This window comes from Pseudopodoces humilis, chromosome 2 (assembly GCF_049639895.1).
Source record: "Pseudopodoces humilis isolate 2021_Gansu_Grassland_sample_001 chromosome 2, ASM4963989v1, whole genome shotgun sequence".
Lineage (NCBI taxonomy): Eukaryota > Metazoa > Chordata > Aves > Passeriformes > Paridae > Pseudopodoces > Pseudopodoces humilis.
In genome coordinates, this window is record NC_142201.1 from 76,329,016 (window position 1) to 76,352,165 (window position 23,150).

The window sequence follows — 23,150 nt, forward strand, 5'->3', positions numbered from 1 at the left end:
TGTAATTTAAATTGTGATTTATTGAGGTATTTGAAGAAATAAGAGATGTTATAAAGTTGCAAAAAGTAATGTCTGGCGGTCAACACTATGCAAGATTCAACATTAGTTGAAGACTTATTCCAACTGATGGCTCAGACACTGAATTAGGATTTTGTTCAAATATCAGAGACACAGTCATGACTCTGAAATCCAGATCTAGCTGAATAGATATGAATACATATGCTGCAAGAGAAATTATATGTGTAGAACTCATCACATCATCTGGTGCCTCTTGTAGCTTAGGTCATATTTCATTCAATCTCTGAACCAGTATAAACAGTATGACATCTAAGGAAGTACAAGCTGTAGCTGTGCATTGACTGTAAAATGCTTTGGGCAAAATTAAAGACTTGAAGAGGGTTACTCTGGAAATTACTTCACATTCATGATTTTATTATGCTACTGAATTATAGATAGGGTAGTTCATTCCTGTGTCATCCATGAGCCTGTCATTGTAAGCAAAAATAAGGAGTAGGTTTTTACATGTGTATGTAAACTAAATTACTATGTGTTTAAGCATGTGTCTATACACAATTCAAATCTGTATAAAACTTCTTCCTAAATACACCTTTTAAAAATCTAAATCTGGAATTTTAAATACCATGCTGATTTAGTTCTGCTCCATATGACAAGTAAATTGGGAATCAAGATCTGCTATTTGGGTATTTAAAGGTGATTATTTCATTTTCCTGTACCTTTTAATTTACTTTTTAATTAATAAATCACTGGGCGCTTATTAATGAAAAATAAAAATATTTTTAAGGTTAAAAGAAAATGTTTTCACTTCATTTGGTAAGACATGAAATCTTTCATTTGCCTTTCATTTGCTTGCAGGGGCACTTTCTCTTCAAATACCTCAGAACATATGAAATCTTTGCTAGGAAGATTTACACTGTTGAAGTAATCACTTGAAAATGTAAAATACAGAATCAAATACAACAGGAGAGAAACAAAAAAAAAGTCATATTTTCATTTCAAATAGTGATTTCAACACTTTAGAGTCAACACAGAAATTAATGTAATAAAATTTCAAAAGAAATACAGTGAACAACATATTTAAAAAGCTTACCACCTTTAGCCAAAATATTCTCTTATTTTGTCAAACACTTTTTACTGCTTTTGAGAAAATTGATCTATAAACACTGCACTGCCTTGACCAACAAGGCAACACTTTACATGAATTCATGAATAGAAAGCAGTGTTACTGCCAATTTTAAAAATGTAGCATGTAAATATTTTGAATTAAAGCCTAATTAACACTTTGGGAGTGTTTCTACTGAGTTCAGTGAGCCCATGGTGTCCATCTTAGTGTGCAGCTCACTAGGCTTGCCAGAGAAAGCAGGCAGTGTGACTCTACCTGCATTTAAACTTCACCAGCTCAGGCTCAGTAATACAAACATTCCTCTAGATGTAGTCACTGGAGATTTTAAAGATGGATAACTATCATATCTGTTTCACAGACAGTGAGGCTAAGGCTCAGAGGCTTTACAATTCCCACAGCAACCGCCTTGTAGACTTTATCTCTCCTTGGTTGGTGTAGAGTGTTCCATATTCTCATGCTACAGCATTTCCACTATAACCTTAGAGCAAAGCATTTAATGTATTTTTCTTTGTTAGCAAAACCTCATTGGATACAAGGAGAAATAGTGAAAAAGACCTATGCAATTACTTTCCACAGATCATAGAATCATAAAATTGATTAGGTTGGAAAAGACCCCAAGGTCCTTAAGTCCAGCCATTATCCCAGCACTGCCAAGTCCATCACTAAATCATGTTCCTATGAACCACATCCACAAGTCTTCTAAATACCTCCAGGGATGATCATTCCACCACTTCCCCGGACAGCCTGGTTCAATGCTTGACAAGCCTTTTAAAGAAGAAATTTTTCCTAATATCCAATGTAATCCAATCTATCAGCCCTGGTGCCACTTGAGGCCTTTTCCCCTTGTCCTACCATTTGCTATGTGGGAGAAGAGACCAACCCCACCCCACTCTCCTTCTGCCAGTTGTAGAGATAGGGTGCTCCTGAGGCTCCTTTTCTCCAGGCTAAACACCCCCAGCTCCCTCAGCTGCTCCTCACAGCACTTGTGCCCCAGAGCCTTCCCCAGCTCCGCTGCCCTTCTCTGGACACGCTCCAGCCCCTCAATGTCTTTCTTGCACTGAGGGGCCCAGAACTGAGCACAGCATTTGAGGTGTGGCCTCAACAGTGCCGAGTCCAGGGGGACGGTCACTGCCCTGCTCCTGCTGGCCACACCACTGCTGATCCAGGCCAGGGTGCCATCGGCCTTCTTGGGCACCTGGGCACACCCTGGATCATGTTCAGCTGCTATAGACGAGCATCCCCAGGTCCCCTTCCACTGGGCAGCCTTCCTAACCCTACCCCACCCTGTAGAGCTGCCTGGGGTTGCTGCTACCCAGGTGCAGGACCCAACACTTGGCCTTAGCACTTGCTGAATCTCATACAGCTGGCTTTGGTCCATCAATCCAGCCTGTCCAGATCCCTCAGCAGAAGCTCCCTGCCCTCCAGATCAACACTTCCACCAAGATGATCTTGGTGTCATCTGCAAACTGAGGGTGCACTTGATCTCCTTGTTCAAGGAGGTGATAAAGGCATTAAGCAGGATTGGCTCCAATTCTGAGCCTTGGGAAACACCAGCTGTGGCTGGTCCCCAGATGGATGTAATTCCAGTCACTCTGAGCCTGGCTGTCCAGCCAGTTTGTTACCCAACAAAGGGTACACCTCTCTAAACCATGCCAGTTTCTTCAGGAGAGCATCGTGGGAAATGGTGTCAAAGGCTTTATTAAAGTCCAGGTAGACAACAACCAGAGTCTTCCCTTCATCTGCTAAGCAAGTCACCCTGTCTGTCGTAGAAGGAGATCAGGTTGGACAGCAGGACATGTCTTCCATAAACCTATGCTGGCTGGGCTGGATCCCCTGATTGTCCTGCATGTTCTGTGTGATTGCATTCACAATGATCTGCTCCACGTTGTTCCCCAGAACCAAGGTCAGACTGACAGGGCTATAGTTTCCCCAAATCCTCCTTCTGCCATTCTTATAGATGAGCATCATACTGGCTAGCCTCCACTCACCTGGGACCTCTCCAGTTAGCCAGGGCTGCTGGGAAATTATCTGCTATGCAAGTAAATATTCCACTCCTAATTAATTAATAATTAGCATAAAGAATGAGGTCTTTCTGAAGGTAGGATCAAATAAGTGGGTTGATGCAGACAGCTGCAAAGTACATACAGATGCTGGGAGTTTCTAGGTGTGTATGAACTTTTAAAGGGAAACACCAACAGAAAAGAGATGAAAACAGTACATCTAGAATGGACTGCATTCCTTTGAAAGTTACTATAGGTGATGGGCTGAAATATCAATACTGACATAGTAATTGCTTACATTTGGGTAAGTAAATATTTCCCTGATCCTCCTCAGCATAACTGACCATTATATTTCCCTCAGTGTCTTTCCTGCCTGTATATTCAGAAATAAAATTTAGAGGAAGGACACATGCTGAGACATAGCATCCCTTCTCACACTTTAGGTCAAATAAAATACTGTGGTAAAGATGTAATAAATTAAGTTATATTTTCAGAAGTACATTATTTTATGCTGTTTCAGCTAAACCTATTTAAAACATAAAGCAGAAAGACATCATCTGCCACTGAAGGAAGACAAAGAGATCTACTGGCAGCTTAGCCTTTCTGAAAGTCACTTATATTCAGTATCTAAATTTGGGTTTTAGAGTCTAGCTCTGTGTTCTCATGAAATACCCTTAAACTTTTCAGATTTTTTTTTTTTTTAATAAAATACTCCCAAGTAAATTAAATAAAAAATAAACATGCTTTCCTGCAACAATTGATATAATTTACCTTAATGTTACTGTATGATTTATAACAAATGGATATGATTACTTTGTTTTCTGTCCTTTTCTCATCACAATAGTTGTGCAAAGTGTGGTGCTATGTCCCATGGTCTTCCTGGAGATTTGTGATGTCAACGCTGAAGCTAAATCTTTGAAACCACATACCTAACACAAGGACATATGCAAACAAGCCTTCTGTCACTCCTCAGGCCTCTTGCTTTTTCCCACAGCTCTAATAATTCCCTAATAATGAACAGTATCATTATTAGAGAATCACTCTCCACTTTCCCACCCAGTCCAAGTTCCTCCTTCCCTCCCATCCCAAGATTTCACTATGCCTGTGCACATTTAGGAAGAAGGCCTTTATCCTTGAAAGGGTAGGACTGTTGTAGTTTTCTCTCCTTCCCTGAAACATAGTGGCAGTCTTTTCTGAGCAAAAGTCCAAGGGGAATTTTCTCACACTGCTGAAAAGAACGAGTAAATCTCCCAAATCAAATAGTATTAGTGAGTAACTTAGCGTACCTCATATTTAAATAGACATTTATTGCTGTTACTCCTGTTGAGTATCTTCCTTCTTCATCCAAAACTGCAAGTTTGTTTGCACTGCAATTCATTTTCTGTGAAATCAGTGCATAGTGATTGTACACAGCACCTCAAAAAAATAATGTATTTTCCAGCAAGATGTGGGGTTTTTTTGCCAGTCCAACTCCTGGCAGTTTCCATTGATTTATAGGATATTTTTTTGTGTGTTCAGAAATGGCAGAGAGAATGCTGAAGTAGAGTGTTTGCAAATTAAATGGAAAAACCTAAGGAACACTCATCTTCTCTTGAAAAATTCTTGTGTGTAAGGAAATGAAAATTTGCATGCATTTGTATTCAAAGGAAATGACTGGGTAGAGGATAATATCCCTACATGAATTTTAAAGTTATCAGGCACCTCAGACACAAACATTTCTAACTGTTTTAATAAAATTGCTTTGATAATGCACTGTGTTTGACTCTTACTAAAACACCTTCATAATGCTCAATCCTGACATAAGAAAAATAATTAAAATATATTAAATTCATAATACTCCACAACATTTAGTGCTAAGGAGCAGCAATTGAATGACACTTCCAGTGAATGGAGCCAGAATGTCTGGTCATTAGATGACAGCAGCAATATTTAAGGTAGTAAGCAGATGTCAAATGAATTCATCAATACAAATAAAAATCTGCTTAGCAGGATCAAACCTCCATCTTTTAAAGCATTGGTAATTTCATTATGCTTTCCATACACAGAGGACAAACTTATATTTTTTGCTGGAATTGACTTTTGGTTTGGAGTGCTAAAACATTAAAATAAGGATGGAAAACAAACATTCAGGAAAGTCTGCAAAGGAAGCACAGTTCCTCTTTAATTTAGAATGAGTTGCAGAACCCTTCCATAACACATTTGCCATCATCTTCTGCATCACCAGTACACAGAAAATGATACTGCTACAGTGACACCCAGTACAAACACACATAAAACCTGTTTACCTGTTGATAGTTTTCTTAAATGAAAATGGTGGATGACATAAACTTGTATATATTTATAACTGAAGGAACATAAATAATTAGATTACTCTGTTGCCTTTTCCTTGTTGTTGCTTTTTTCACTCCCATCCTTCCTTTTTAAATGATGCCTTTACAGGAATTAAAATAGAATGAAAGCTCATGGGCTTGTTTGAATCTGCATAATACCATTCCAGATGCTCTGCTTTATCTTTGGCCTTCAGTAACAATTAGGCAAAACACTGCATTTAATTTGGAGACCAAATTTTTAAAGAAGAATAGAGAGTACTGGATTACACAGAATAGAATTCAACAGAATTCAGACCATGTAGTCTGAAATACCATACACAATTCCCTTGTACTGTCATAAAAATGCCATCTAATCCTTTTGTCTTCTCACAGTGGTTTTTCTGACATGTATTCCAATCTGTTTGGGTTTTTTACTATGGTGATGGCTTTCCTCAATATTCTTCCTGTACAGAATCCTACAAAAGGATTCAACAAAACAAAAAAACTACTATCTCTGTATAAACTAAATTTTCTACCCATTACTGATGTGTTTCTTCTGTATTATCATACAAATATCCTTCTTTTTTATGCTCTTTGAGGTAAATTGTTCTCTTTTAGAAAAAATATCTACACAGTGACCAATTGTGCCTTATCCTTTCACAGAACTGGGAGGGCTTTTCCCTTGACTCTCCAATACTCTCAATGTGACTAGTCAGAAATTCTCCTAGATAAAATTAAACAGATTTTTTTTTCCTTTTTTTTTTTTCCCTCTCTGCCCTCTGGACTCACCTTGCTATAATAATATGCTGGCCTACTTCTTTCTATATAACATACTTTTAATAGTTTCATCATAGTCAAATAATTCTTTATATCAAGCCTATCACTGAGGTAATAAAATTCTCTTTGGCTCTTCTGTAATTATATTTATCCTGCCTTTTCCTTGTCTACCACTCTTCAGACAATTTAAATATCACCTGCACGATACAGTTCATAATTTACATTTGCTTGAGGCTGTACCCGATTATTGACTGTGGTCCCTTCCAACTTTACCTTCCTGTGGTATGTAAGATCACATACACTTTGTTAGTTTGAGCTTTGGTATAGTTAGAGTTTATTGTAAAAATAAAAAATTGCCCATTGAGTAAGGGGAACAGACTGTAAGTAAGAAGAGAGCCTTCTAGCTGTAGTTTTCCAGTTATGAGTGTGCTACCCACAATCACACTTTACAATATATTGTAGGCAGGCTGGCTAGGGATGAGGTGATCTGCAAGAAGCTGATTTGTTGCAGGTACAAACTGCAGTTCACACCTTTCCTTATTAGTTCTAAAGTGAAAGAAACAAGAATTGGAGATAAACTAAATAAAACCTTGTGAGACCATAGAAACTTAAAGTTCATGTTGGAGCACTTGGATCTACTGCTGGCTGTTTCATTATTTTCTATTTAGCAGATACATTTCTGGCAGCAGAACTGAGGACTCCCTCTCAGTGATTCAATTCTTAGGAGCAATGAAGCTTCCTCCAGCATTCAGCTGGAAGCTTCCTCTGTCTCCATTCAGCAGCAACTAGCTAATCCCTTCCTGCACGATCAGGAACCACTAACCATGCCGTGGCAAGGTACCTGTGCATTTGCCCCTTCCCTGGCTCCTCACAAAACTGAACCCATAAGTCAGACTTGTGGAATGGCTCAGACTACAGATAGTCCAGTAAGGAAATTTATCCTCTTGCATTTCAACAGAATGAGTGTTGCACTTTTATTTAAAAACATAACTCTCTAAAGAAGCGATACAGTGACATGCACTGCTAATGACCACCAAACTGTGGTGGCCTCAGCAGGAGACAGGGCTTGTCCTGGTCATCATTGCTTGCTTCTGGCATGCTCCAGGCACCTGCATGCTGAACATACAGACTTTAATTGGCTTCTTTCTGGTATCTAACCCTTCTCCTATTCTACAGTGAGTCTCAGTGATAGAAAAGGTTTCAAGATCCCATTCTGGTAGCCAAAAGCACTGGTAATGATATATGATAGCTTTAATAACCTTACTAATTAGCCTCTTCTTCCATAAGTTCATATGCCAGTGTAGATAACATAGAGTGTATTAAGAAAAATAGTAAAACAAAAAGAGGCTTCATGTGCTACTTTGTCATGCTCATACCCTGGACATTCTCTGCAGCAATTATCCTCCTTATTTTCAAATCAATTTTTAATTTTCACAATAGACAATTAATAAAAAACTAGTACTTTAAAATTAGTACTTTAAAAAGATGGACTGCATCCATGACATGCTCCCCTTTTTTTTTACTCCTCTTGATTTCTGAAATGACCATGATAGGGGAACAAAAGATGTGCTAATGAAACTCACAATCACATTTTAGTGACTGTGTCTACAACCAACAGCTGGCACTCTGGTATTGACTGAGCCTTTCATATTGCCAGAAGCCTTTTGAATATTAAAAGCTGGTCTTTTGACAAATTCTGTTCCTCCTGTGACCGAGTCCAGACTTACCATTGTCCATTAGAAAAATGGACAAAGTTCCCACAGTTTTTGCATGCTCTGCATGTGTTGCAGCTGCTACAGTTCCTCTGCATGGCTCTGGTTGATGTGTAGAAGCTGGCCTTAACTATTCAGAGCTACTGGCTTATGCACAATGATTCAGAGAATTCCCTGGTACACATCACTGAAATTCATTGTTGCATGAAGTGTGCATGGGTGTGAACATATGCGGGTGTGTGTAAATAAATCCCTTCCTGGCCCCTGTAATGATGTAGTGACCCTGTAGCTGATGCTATGAAGCAGGAAATCCAATTATACCTCACTTAGCGTGCATAACTAAAAATATTATTATTGGTCATAAAATTATCCAGCCCTTTCAAAAATCAAATCTATGAACTATGTGGCTGTACTCCTCAGGCTGACTTCACGCTGTGTGAGGAAGCGCTTCCTTTAATTGTTTTAACTCTGCCTGCATTATTGCAGGCTGCACTTTGGTGTGAGAGAAGATGGGGGTGAAGTCGCTGACTTTCCTTCTGAAATGTCTGGGAATTTTTGTCTGGGAGCAGACTTCTGAAACTGCACAGAGCTTTCATATACACTATATGGCATTTCCCAAGTCAAAGCAAAATAACAACCAACCACCACCAATAATATGTGTTTTCCAAATGTGTACTAAAATGAAATGTCAACACTTTGATGAACAGCTTCTGCAGCAAAACAGCATGTATGTTACCAAATGGCATCAGACCACTGTTTACATGAAAAATGAGCATATTGAAGTAAAATTACTCTGAACTGCCACATTCCGTGCTATTAAAAAAAAAAAGTCCCTATTAGAGCCCAATAGCAAGCCACATTATCTTTTAAAACCTCGAGCATACACAGATTCATCATATTGACAAATGAGGTGGATGAGAATGGAGAAAGATCCCCGGTACTTACTGTGCTGTGAATTCCTCTCCTAAAACTTCAGTTCCAAGGGGAACACTCACAGAACCACAATGGACAGGCTGAAAACCACAGAGGTTTCAATGACAAGGCACCTGTGTTCAGTCCAGTGCTCTGGAGTATCTTCTTCCCCTGGCTGGAGGGATATTTTAACTCCACTAAAATAAATTCTTTCCCCCAATTCAGCACCTTGGTAATACGAGCCTTGACATGATTTACTTCAATTTTCCCATAAATATCCTCTGAACATTAACTCCTATAAATATATTTCAGGAGGCAGGTCCTTGAGGATGCCTGCACAAGCTAGTTTATTTGTATTTGGAGAGTAGAAAAAAATGTTGTATTTGTGAATTTCCCCATGCTGCTAGTAAACTAGACAAGCTTAATGGTGCAGTAAAAAACATATTAATCAAAAGTTCAAGTCATATTTTTATATACTGATAGCAGAGGTTACAAATAAGACAAACAAAATCCCAATTGAGACTGAATGCTTGAAAACTGACTGTTTCCTAGCTAGTCACTCTCCCTTACTGAGGACAGTCATGTCTCAGAAATCACAGGTGACAATCACAATTCAAAATCTTTTGTATTTTACTTGCAATTCTGAAAAAATATCCAACACTGCCTTTCTGTGTGTACTCATGCATACATGCATTTGAAATAATGGCTTGGGATGCAAAGGCATTGTTCTTGGCAGTCTTGGGTAATTAAAGATCCCTTTCCCCTCTCCTTAGTTCACACCTCATCTAGTACAGGCTCTGTAAACTACCCAAAAATTGCAAACTGCTATTCCAAAAGATGTACACTTTATCTCCCATGAAAAGCTGTTACATTTTTTTTCTTAGTCAGCCATGAACATTAAATATCATACAATAAATCTGCTTATTCTGAAAGCTCATGGATTTTATTACCTTGGCAACAAAGTGATCTAACTGCTTTTAGCTACCAGTTTTAGAGTTTTCTGTGTCACAGAAAAAGCCATGAAGAGACAATGAACAGTTAACTGACTCCTTCCCTAATGCTTGCATCATCAGTTTCTACAGATGGGAGAATAGATACAGTGTGAAAATTAGGTCCTTGGTTGCTCAGAACCAGTTCCAGTTAATAGATGAACTGGATTAAAAATAGATTTTAAAGTTTTATGACAATCAACAGCAAAATCCCAGTCAGGAATGGAATTTTATTTTCAATACATCAAAAGAACATTTTAAATCTGGAAAAGAAAAACAATGTGAAAGAAACAAAATATTTGAACAAAATAAAGTGGGGTTTTTTTTCACATTCATATCTGGATTTTCATTAATAAATAAGCACCCAAATGTGGTCACCAAAGATTATTACAAATAAATAAATAAAAATTGAATCACTTAATATGGAAGCTCCTGTAAGTCTCCCTTTTCCTTAAATGACTGCGATAATTTGTTGATTGTCTCCAAATGGGGAAAAAAAAAAAAAAATAGTGACAATGATTCAGACATCTAAAGCTTCAGTTCTGTTGTATTGGTGTCACTGAGAGGTGAAAATCTCCCACCCCAGCATGAGGATGAGATGAGCCAGTTTCCCACAGAGGCTGTATCCAAAGCCTCTCAAAACCTGCTGCCACTCCAGAGCACACTTCCAGGAAACTTCTACCCAAATGGAAAGGGACTTGCAGCACTGTCTTTAAAATCTTGAAGGGAGCATGCTCAACTGAAAAATATAACCAAAGTTTGAACTTTCTTGAGAAAGTAACCATACATAAATGGCACACCAGGGAGTCATATCAAACATTGTGCAGTGTTTTCTGTAACAAACACAGCAGGTAAGAAAATTTTTTTGTTTGTTTTTTTTCTGTCAATCCTGCAAATCTAGTGTGAAATATGAAAAACAGTTAAGGCTCTCCTAAATATGATCATTGATTACCAAAAAGAGTTGGAGGGAAAACTCTTGTGAGTTACAGCTCAGAAGCCTCATCATGGGCTGCAGTAATAGAGCTAATTTATCAAAGTGGGCACAGTATGAACCTTGCAGATATTTCTTTGAGTTTACACCAGCCAGAAAATAATATTATTCCCTAGTCTTACATGGAATTGGTTGCATCTTTATCTAGTCTCCTGAAAAAATCAAATGGAGACCTGTTTTTCTGAATATTTTATGCATTGAAAAGGAACTACATTTGACTGAATCAGAGATTTATTTTTTAATTTTTATGATGTGTTTATCAGCTACTCAATGTTTTTGTGTTTTTTATAAGAAAGCTAAAACCTGATAGGAAAGAAATACTGGGGTTTGAAAGACATAATCTACAAAAATAAAGACATTTTTAAGATTAAGCAGCATGGTTTTGAATGTGTCTGATAGAAGTACAAAATGGCTATAATTCCATGCCATGAAGTAAAGATTAATTGTAATTAGCATTCCTTTCTTCAAGGCACTTACTGTAGTCAAGTTCAGGACTACACCTAAGACTGCTTCACTGAAATGCAGTCAAGTTTGGTTAAGTGTTAGTTTAAGACTGTATGAAGTTGTTCAGAACACGTGTACATGTTTCTCTGGAAAAAATACTGCAATCTCTTCTGTTTTCAGCATGCTCTACACATAAGCTCTGACTGCTTTCCTGGCAGGGTCTGGGTCTCTTCTTCTCCAGACCATCAATATTTAAAAGCCAATAAATTTCACTAAGAGGGACATTTTTTCTTTTTTTTTTCCCTGAATATACAGAGGAATAAATCACTACCTGAAATTTAAATGTGCATGAGACACTTGTCTCCTGTAAGACTCAAATGGAGATCTGACTAATCAGCTAGACACTGAGCTGCATTACACACCTTTCTATCCTCTCCCCCTCCTCTCTGATTTTTTACCATTCCTTTTCTGATAGCTCTTACCTTTTCATACCCCAATTTTTAACATGCATTTTAAGACATCATTTGTTGCAGCCCTTGCTGGTCAGAAGCAGTTACAGGAGCCTACCTTTTCTCACAGCTCAGCTTTCTTGCTTGAATTGTCAGGGTAACCTGGCACTTTTCAAGAATTGATTGGTCACTAAGATCAAAACGTTAAATATTTAAAGTGGCACCACGCCATTCATAAAGTGAAACCTAAAGTGTTTGTTTACTCTCTGCTAATTATTTTAGTTCAAGCAGGCAGACTCAACTGTCTACATTATTAATTAAACCTGTAAAAATGAGCTAAGGACAGGAAATGTTCTTCTTGCTGTTAGCAGTGCTAAGATTAAACAGCAATTCTCATTAGCTGCAACATGAAAACCTTTTGCTCTAAACTGCACCAATGCAAAGCTAAAAAATCTTATCAGTTCATATTTCTAAATGGTTTGGAGAGAAGATTAGCAATTGTGAAATCTCAGATGTTAACAATTTTTAGGAGGCAAAAGTAATGTTACTAATTTACTGGTGTTTGTGGCTATCTTTGGCCTGAAGTAACAAAGATTCATGTTCTCTACAGTAGCATGTTTTAACGCTAAAGAATTTGAAGGTTTTCTTAAAGGAAAATGGAAGATTTCCCCAAAGGTCATACAATAGCAATATATAATATTCTACATAACGACTTCTACCAGTGATCTACTTCTTTACAACTATCTTTTTGCTATAGGAACATCATCATTGGACTTTGTGATCGGGAACACTGTAATGTGATAGAAACCACAACAAAAATTCACATTCATGCTGAAAAGAATTGTGTGAAAACACAATTAGTGTTATATGTTTTTTATATAAATTTTGATTGTTTCATTGCACTACCTGAAGATTCCTCTGCTTGTATTTTCCATGATGGCCTGAAACTCCATTCCATCCGGTCAAAAGTTTCACCCAGTGGTCGAGTGCTGATTTGCAGTTTAGGGCTGGAAACACTCAAAATTCTCGTTTTTGTTAGACACAAGGGGACAGATTCAAAGGGAATGGAAGAGTCTAGTTATAGCTTGCAAAGAGGTGGGACAGATATAAGCACACAGGTTTGTGAACTGCAACTTTTTAGTGTTGCAGAATATAAAGCCTACCACTCTGCTGTGTGTCTCCACAGGACTCTGGAGCCTAATTATAGAGCTGTATGAAAAAGTTCTGCTTGTCAGCAGAACCAGCAGGAGAGAAAAAAAAAATTCATATTTTTGCACATTCACAGAAGAATAAAATATTTAGGCAGAAAATCATCATTGCTGCAGATGGACACTTACAGAACAAATATGGGTAATTTTTGTGCAGTGCTGCTTGTCACTAGCATAGCCAGAATACATTTGGTAACAGATTTAAAATCCGACCTAGAATTCCTCAGTCACTGCCAGTGGCAAAATGTGCTTCATAGAGTAGTAGTGGTTGAGGACTGTAGGAAAATTCAAGGTGGTGAAGCAGCTTTAAAATGAGCAGTCAGGATTCCACCAAATTTAGCATTGCTGCACTTGCTTACGCCAGCAGAGAATTTGTCTCTTGGTTTTGAGTCCCTCGGAGTAAAGACTAGCTACAAAAACCTGATGACAATTACAACAAGGCAAAATGTGAGGATCTGACCCTATTGAGGCAATGAGGAAAGCAATCTAGAAGAGGCATTAAAGAGATTAAAGAGATGCACAAACTGTTAATGAAAACAACAGTCAGCAGGTGCTAGTGGCCAATAGATTTTAACTGCTTACTTTCATTATATTCAAAAAGACACTTTAAATGCATGCTTTGAGTGAGAAGAAATATACTCATAGAAAAGCTAATCTATACTACCCAAAGCATTTTTAGGAGTGATATGACTTGATGGGATGATAGGCACAATACCTGATTCCCAGTGGTGCTCCAGTGTGAGCTTCTACCCAGTATATAAAAAAAGTAACCTAGAACAGTGTTTTGTGTGTGTGTGTGCTGTGTGACCCTCCACAACACTAATAGAGGGATTATCCATTTGCAGGTGCAGGTCTGTGACACAATAGGTGAATAATTTATGTGGACTTTCCCCTTCTTTCCCTCACTTAGCACCAAGCAGAGAAAAGGGGATTCATCACTGCATGGTTCTCACAATTTCTGCACTACCCGGCCTGTGTTTGCAGACACTCAGTGGAAAGCCTTGCTCTTAAACTTGAGCTGTAGTGACCTGTACTTTCGGCTTTGGATAAGTGTTTTTCTCTTATGCTTGTTAAATGCAGTGTGAATTTTATGTGCAAGTGCTTTTTTTCTTATTCCTTTTTTCTTGTCTTTTCCCTTGGCATCATCTAATTTGGCAGTTCTTGGAGTGCTAGAGAGTCTTTAATGTATCTCAAGGCACAAGGACTCTGACTTTACTGCATTAACAGAATACATTTATTTGCTGCCTTTATAGGTGGCAATGGGAACTGATGAAGGATTGTGTTCTCAATACTTCCCTCATCTCCTTCTTTGTCTGACATTAGCAATAAAATACAAATTACAGAAAAGGCAAACCAAGCATACAAATTAAGAAAACTAATTTCATGCCAGCCAACATGTGAGAAAACCTCAGGTGATGAGGAAATAAAAGGAAAATGGCAATAAAACAGACTACACTAAGAAGGAATAATTATAACTAAAGACACAAATCCAACAATATCTTTATACACTAGTAACTAATAAATGAAAAATAAAAATTAGTAGAAAGTAGTAAAAATCTCCTCAATAGGACCTTCTGTCTATAATCTGCCAAAATATTTGTTTCCTTGAACAATGAAAAAGGGCTTCTTCCTATATCTGTTAGTTGTCTTAAAATCTGCCCTGTATTATAAAGAAGTAAAACAACTCTAAGCTTAGTGTGCTTGATGCTGAAAGCTGATTTTGTTCTGTTTAATTTTTATTTTCAAGTTAATGGATGTTTTTCTCAGACAATTCAAAGAAGGTTGAAGTCTCAATAACTTGTAAACGTTTGTATTTGCTTTGCTGTTACATCATTGCAATTCTATAATAAACCCAGAAATAATAACAAAAAGTCCAAAGTCACTGCCTTGCATATAGCTATTTACACTGCTAAATATTCCAGATCTTATTATACCACCTACAGGTAGCTTTTAGATAAACTCTTGGGATCCCTTGAGCTTCTCTGTTACTTTATTGTAGGTTCCAAAGAGCAAGTGTGTCCATTACAGATTTTAGAGAGGTTTTTCATAACCCATGCTGCTTTGACTTTAAACCAATCCTCAGAAAAAAAAGCCTGCTGTTTTTTTTTTAAATCTTAGATAATACATGAAACTAGCATGCAGTTTTTGATATAGACATTATCTTCAATAAACATTACAAGTGCTTCAGCTGACTGTATTTTCTCATATGCCAGCTTTTACTTGATGCAGAACGTGACATCTGAAACTACTAATCATTTTCTGTTGAAGCAAAATAACAAAAAACTATGATAAATTCTTCTTTCTCTCACACATTATTCTCATTCACAAATCCTATAATCCTATATAATCATGCACATATTGTTTATAATTTCAACATATTTTTGTAAGCTTTGACAGAAATCCTTGGCAAATTCCTTTACATTCCTTTACAATTAAAGTCATGCTGCTTCAATGGAACTATTTTGCAAAGATTGACAGAGAAGGAATCTTGCTAGTAATTTATGGATACTTAATGAAAACTTACAGAGACAACAGACATTAGGCAATGACCTTTCAAGTGTAGAATCTTTAGTGCTCCTGTACAATTAATGCTTCCCGATTTTCTCAACTTGTATTTATTTCCTAGGGAAAAACTTCGGGTTCTGTATGGTTTGAACCAATCAGTCTGTCTTGCTTCTACTTTATGGAAAATATTCAAGAATTTAATCCAAATTCAACTGAATTGCTCTGCTTTGATGCTGCTTATTTTCTCCAGTTGTTGATTAATATGCCCCTTGTGCAAACATCTTCCTCCTACCTGAAGCCTTCAGTAATGTCTCAATTCCTTGCTGAGGACATTCAAATTTCCTCCAGAGATGTCTTTTGAAGTCACAAACAGAGGATTACGCTCATCAGTGAATGACTCAGGCACAAAGTGATTGATAAGACAAATAAATACTTAGATCTTAGCAATCAGTCAGATGTGATATGCAAGGGGGAAAACAAAACTGCAGACATTTCAGCTATATATCATGTTTTCTAAATTACATTCCAACGGCCCCCTTAATAAGTTATCCTCCCTGGTTATCTGATCTGGAATACATTTTCAATTATACCTCTTCTCAAACATGCAACAGTCAGTCTTCCTCAAGTCTGAAGTTACTTCAATGTCCAAGAAATAGCTTCCAAAGTCCAGACAGAGGAAATACTACACAACTGGTTTTGAGTTGAAAACCTGTGCACACACACTTCAGAGAGACTTTATGACATCAGAGAAGTCATGGCTTTATTCCCAGAGTCCCTGAGCTGAGTTTTATGTAAGCAGCAACAACACATGACACTGCATATGTTACAGGGGAGTAAGAACATTTTGAGCATCTTGCACAGCATGAGACTGAGAAATCAGGACCTTGTATCACCTCAGATGTGCAAAAGTCAAAAGCCAAACAAAGAATAAGGTCGTGGTACAAGAGTGAGTAAATTATTTATTCCTGTTAATTCATTATTTTTGGAATGACAAAATAAATAAAAAAGCTTTAATAAGGAGAACTTACCTTTTAAAAGAATGTCATGTGAAAGTCCATATGCTTGTTTATAATAAGTTTTGATCTGTGTGACATTTTGGTAACCTGAAGAATAAGTTAATTTAGAAAAGGGGTCTAAAAAGTACATATTTCAGAAGCAATTGTGGACTGCTGCTACAGTCTTCAGAGCAATTTTCAAGACATTTTGTAGCATATATGTGTGATCCTTGCACATGTCATCGTGTTGCAGATAGTATCTTGGGCTTTTCTTCTGGTGTGGGAGGTGATCTTGAAGACATCTGTACATGATCATGGTAGCATGGTTGTGAAACACAGATGTCTTTCCTTAGCTATAAGCTCTTCAAAGGTCAGAAATAACAGCGAAAAAAAGGGAAATCTTTGAGTTAAGCCACACATTCCTTGATTCAGGGATCATTTTTTGTTTACAGACCTCAGTGCAACGCAATCTTGATTTATGACTATCATGCCTAGTTGCCACGATGATGACACATTTTATAATGGAATAAAGGACCTTGCTAATAAAAAAATCATCTAGGGCAATCAGGGTTCTAATCTAAATAATATTTAGTATAGATTTGTGATGTAAATTAGATGGTTGAAACAACTGCACTTTAATGTGGCATGTGCATTTTTTTAAATATATATGTGAACAGATGTACCTACAAGCTATAGTAAAAAAGAAAAATCTAAAATTTATATATACAATTGTTGAACTATACATCAAAGTAATATATATAGTAAGCACAGAAATATACCTGGGGGAGTGTTGCTTTTAAAGTGCCACTATACTTTGTGGCACTTTTTATACTAACACTATACAAAGATTATTATCATTAATTTTGTCCAGAAAGCAGGCTGTAGTACAACATTCCAGGCAATGAATGCTTATAGGAAAGAAATTAGTAAGCACAGGAAAAACAAATTGAATGGAATTTTAATTTATCTCTGTGTCAAGAACTTCAAATTCATTTTTGTGCTAGGCATATAAAAATTCCTATATAGGAACAAGTTCCTGAAGTTGTCAGTATTTTCTATTTCATCCATTCTGTATATCTTGCCACCCATCCAAGCCATCACAAGAATAAATGTAAAGGTAAATAATAATTGTGATTACATTGTAGTAATATGGACATCATGAAGTTGAATGACTTTGTCAGACCAGCATTGCTGAATATCACCCAGGTGCTTTAGCCTGCCCAGAGTAATTTCTTGGAGTGTCTGTAATAATTAACTTTAGGAAAATGTTCTCTGTGAGAACCACCTCAGAAGAAGAGGTAGAACATATACTGGGACTTTATTGATTTTGGTGTGGGTTTGTTCATTACACTTCAAATCTATGTGGAGTACTGTGAAGAACAAAGCATAAATGGCATATGAAAGTCTGTGGAGTAAGCTAATGGGGACAATGGGTTATTTTTTGGAACTTATGATATAGGTGTTCTTGGACAGTTAAAAATTAATCACCTTTCCCAAAAGTAAATTTCTGTTAATATCCCTGCCATTTACCATTTAGTTTTGAGGGCACATTTGTGGGGAGAATATTGCAGCAAACATAACTTCTGAATATGTCTCTTGATGGCTAAGCAAGAACTTTTCAAGTCTAGTGCCTGAATATCTTCTCAAAATATTATTATAAGGCCATTATGCTTTTAGATCATCTTCTTCTGTTACTGTGACCAAACAATCTTCTTCATTTACCTGCCCATCTGTGCAACCACTACTCCTGATTGAATGCATAGCAAGGTGGTTACAACCCACAGCAGGACTGTCGCAGCCACAGGGCAATGTCCATCACATACTCAATGAAGACTATAAACCCAACAAAAATCAAATGTGATTTGTGAATTCTTGCAAAGTGATGCTATTTAGTAAGAGAAGACACCCAAAAGACTAGCATGGTACTATGTCTAACATGGATTACAAAGCTGTATATCTAGCCTTGACCAAAACAATATGAAGGCTAGGAGTCCCAGTGAATATATAGTAAACCTTTAACTGTTAAAAACTGAACATTTTTCACTCACGAGAAGGCTGAAGCCAAAGTTCCTGTATGTTGAGTGAAAAGTTGTCATTCTTTACCCCTCTCAGGAACTACAGTGAACTACCTGCAAAGTTTGTCTGCTTTTAGTTTCAGCTGCTGAAGGTTCTCCAAAGACAGCATCATGTTTTAACACCATTTACAAGAAAACCTTTAAGAGTGTGCTGAAAAAGGAGATTCCCAAAAGAGGCTGCTGATGGATGGAAAGAGTTTGATGTATTTTCTATTTCTAGGTATGGGAATGGAGAAGAGTTATCAATTTTTCCCAAGACTGACATGTAAGTTTGGTCCTGAAGGAGATGTAGAGAGGTGAGCTATGGTGGTGTAACTAGTACATGAAAGCATGCATCATTCTGACATAACCTCATGGCTCTGTGAGCTTAGGAGCTAGTCTGAGTGGATCACTACACAGAATGAGCACGTTGTGATCAAGAACATCAGCTGTAGCATGGATGGAAATTCTAATGTTTTATTGCATTCTCAACACACAGAATCTGACACAGAATTTCCCTTATTACTTATCCACTTCCAACACCTTAGAATTGATTTGCTGCCTTTATGAAATACAGTGAGAAATCATCCTGAACTTCCTTCTAGAAACCAGCGCATAAGCAAAGATCAGATTTTCTTATGGCTCACACACTTTGGGATATTTTCATAAATCAGGCAAGAAATTAATTATAAAAACAAACAGATCACATTTCCTTCCACCAACTAGAAAATGTTACTGTTGCTGCTATTGCAGCTTGCAAAGACACAGAATCATTGCTTTTCTATATATGTGCATGTATAAACACATTTATACATACGTATACACACATTATAAGGCTTTGAAATCTTTAAGCAAAATAAGAATATATTTACCTTATAAAGTTTTAACTATTTCAGGAGTTGCAAACCCATCCCCTAATAGAGTGTTATTGATCAAAACCACTCAGGAGATAAGAATCTGTAGGCACTCCACCACTTCCAGAAAGAGTATTTTTCCCTTGTAAAGCACTAAGAAGTTGTTAATCCAGGGTGTAAGAGACCCTGAAAAAAGCATCAGAGAAGCCATGCACAGAAGGAAGAAAATATTCTGTGAAGCTTCTACCAATATAGTATTAGCAAGCAAATGTATATTTCACATTGATTCTCAGGGAATTAAGAATGCGGTGTAAACTGTGGTGGATTTTATTAAGCATTTAGAGCACAAGAAATTGTTCAAATGGTTGAGGTTGTTCTGAAACTCAGATAAAGTGCAATGCAGAAGCTTTAGCAGGAGCATAAGGAGGGATCAGACCAACAGTAGCAAATTATGCAGTGCATTCATAGGAACTAAAATCTGTGTTGCAGGCTACAAGCAAAAAGAAAAAATGAGTCAGAAGAACGATTTTTTTTTTCAATGCCACAGAACCAATCACCTCAGGCAGCTCAATACCTTGGTGTGTATATTCTTAACACACAGATTTCTATGATGTCTTTTGTAAAGACTTGCATTAATTTAAAATAAATATTTCTATCATTAACCTAATCAGAGAACTTTCAGTGTGTTGAATCTGTTCAGTGGAACAGATTTCTCTATATTTCTAGCAAATCAGATTTAGCCTTTTTGAACATACCGGATTTGTAACAAGCAGGAGGGAAATCTGCATCTCAGACTGTCACTTAAAGCATCATACTTTTAACCTCCTCTTTCCATACAGAGCTCTTTACCTTTACTGACACCCTCTGGTCCCTATGTCTAAGTCAGGTTTGAATTTGTTCCAGCTCTCCTTCAAAAATTTACTCTCCAAATCAATATTTTGTGAAGCACAGAACTGGACATTTTGTGAAACTCCCATAAATCATATCACTGATTCCCCAATAGTTCACCATGTCAGCAACTTATTCAGGGGACTCAAGCAAATTTACCAGTCACGACCTTCCTGTATTGAATCTGTCCTCCAAGTTATGCATTTCTTGAAACTCCCCTTTATTATTTTCTAACAGCAGAGCTTTTAATCACACCTTTTATCTTAGCTGCTATGATATTTTTCCTCAAGACGTGTTCTCAAAGCTGCTTTCTTTCAAATTCTTAAATAGAATTCAGTCAGTGAGATGTTTTTATTTCCTGTTTTCCTTCTCAGTACATCTGCCCTCGTTATAAAATGAAATTAATATCCTTTCCCCCGATATTTTTACCTAGAATTCAAAATATGACCTTCAGTTTCATACTGACCAATAACCTACACTTTTTATCTCCCAACTATCCATAGCTATCTTCACACTTTTGTATCGTGCTCTGCAAGTTCTGACTTTTTGCATGGGCATTTGCTTTGCAAGTGTATGAAACAGAAGTGCTGCATGTTCAATAGTCCACTTATAGAACTACTTAGCTGTTATCACCTTCAAGAGTGCTTAACACTTCACCCCCCATAACATACTTGTTGTCTTCCAAAACTTTTTCTTCTTAACTACGTCTTTTAAATATTACCATGGTATATCAACAGTATATCTCTGCTGAAGGCCACTGTACATAAAACATTCTTCAGTTACAATAGTTCACATCTCAGGTTTTCTGTCTTCCTTTCAGCATGCCTGAATAGTAAACAAGCATTTGCCTTTCCCCTCACAACAAGATAGGCAAGGGATTTTTGGGGTGGGGGGGAAGTTGGGGTTTGGGGTTTTTTTGTTTTACTTGAAACTTTGGAGGTAAGGGTTATAATAACTGAAGTCAATTTATTAAATATATTTTTAGAAATTATACTAGAGCATTTGATAGCTTTTTAAAGTAATGGCCTAGTTATTGCTAATTCTTTCAATAACTCCCATAATAATATTAATCAGAATGAACTGATCTTGCGCTAATATTGATTGCCATAAAGTACTTCTGAAGGAGTGGTACTATAACTCAGCAAGAATTAAAGGCACTTTTATTAATCAGAAAATGTCATTCAAATTTTAATTATCAGGAATCTCTCTTTAGCTTTTGGCTAATAGTGAGTGTGCAATTTATTTGTAGTTTCAAACTTCAGGGTCTCATCAACACCTCACTGAGGTCTAGGGGAATACCAGAACTCCTCAAAAAAGAAACTGGCACCAGCTTCTTCATTTAAAAAAAAAAAAAGAAAACAAAACAACTAAAATTGTGTAATTCCAAGGAAGCATTACTTTTTAACAAAAAAAAACCCAAAACTTTGAAAAAACTTTAATCTACATTTCTGAAATATTGCAACACATAGAAAACTTAAGTCCTAAGTACTCACATTACATTATCATGTCTAACTTTTGTTACATGAAGTTTCTGAGCTTAATAGAAATGCAATTAAACATCTGGGGAAGTATAGATATGGATTTTTTGTTTTTTTTATTTAAAAATTTTCAAAAGACAGTTTTGTGCTCCACATCACAATAACTCTCAGTTCATCTTCTAGCCAGTTCACAGACATTCCACATAGTCCTATTAACTGTCCTCATATCAGAGAGGAAAAATCAGTGCATCTTTATGTAATTCCATCTCTGCCTGTCAGCAAGGAGTCCTGGCACTGTACTTTTCTAATTCCAGAGATAAATGTTTATCCCAAAGCCAAGTATCATTCAAAACTCAAAACAACACAACTTTCAGTGCATCACTATAAACTCAATATGCTGGGTTATTTCCTGATTCACCCTCAAGCATTAGCACGGTAGCTCTCCCAAACATAAAAAATTAGCACATTTGAATAGGCATTCCTTCTCTGGAGTATGTATTTGTACTAAAAGCCTCACATCTCTTTTCACAACTCATTCACTGCAGTAGTTTGCTCCCTAGTTAAATGACAGGAAGCATATAGCAGATCACAGTAATTTCTGCTTCAACTTTTCTGCTCAATTATGACTATTTCAACATAAGATTCAAAACAAAAAAGCAAAACACATAAACCTGCAGCCCAAAAATGGGATCTCTCACCGTTGCCGGCTTCACCGTAGACTGCTCACAGAGATGCTGCGATGGATATTACAACAAATAATCTGCATACACTCCAAAGTCTAACCAGAGAAATCAGTGCCTGGCTGGGGGAACGGCACAGACACTTACCGCTGCTGTGGCACCGTCTCTCTCGCCCTGACTCTCAGTGTCTCTCTCCCATCCTCCTGACAGCCTCAAATATAGCAGTCCCTTATGGTGCTGAGCCTGGGGGAGCAGAGGATTGCAGAGTTGGGTTTTTTCCCTTTTTTTTTTTTTCTCTCTCTCTTTTTTTTAAACCATCCAGAGGTAGTTCTCCAGACCCGACCGCCTCTCCTCCTCGGCTGGCTCAGTGATGGAAAGCCCCAGGTGAAGGCATCCGCGCCGGCAGCTCCCGCGAGCCCCTCCCGGCCCCGCCGTGCCCCCTCCCGGCGGGGGGACCGAGGCGCCTCCCCCGGCTGCTCCCGGGGGGGCGGCGGAGGCTCTGCCCGCCCCTGCCTGGACGCGTGCGGATCTATAGACGCTGTGGATGTGTGTTTATGTGAGTGCCATCTCACACCGCCGCCCGCCGCTCGCCCCTACCCCTAAGCGCGCAAGGACCCCCCTCCTCCCGCTCTCCTCCTCCTCCTGCTCCTCTCCACCTTCCTCCCCGATTTTCGCCGCTTCACTCCTCTGCCCCGGAGCGTGAAGGCAAGAGGGCAAGCTGGCGAGCGCTGTCCTCTTATCTCCTTCTCCTCTAACCCAAGACA

At 37.7% G+C, this 23,150-nt stretch overlaps 1 protein-coding gene across 2 annotated transcripts in view; it reads right to left on the minus strand.

The window, feature by feature from the left end:
- Nucleotides 1-22,752, minus strand: part of CNTN5 (contactin 5) — a 603,304-nt gene extending 580,552 nt beyond the window's left edge. For both annotated transcript variants that reach the window (XM_088051481.1, XM_088051480.1), the window contains exon 1: nucleotides 22,534-22,752. The gene's annotated coding sequence lies outside the window, so the exon portion shown is untranslated. The remainder of the gene's footprint in view (nucleotides 1-22,533) is intronic.
- Nucleotides 22,753-23,150: the final 398 nt, after the last annotated feature.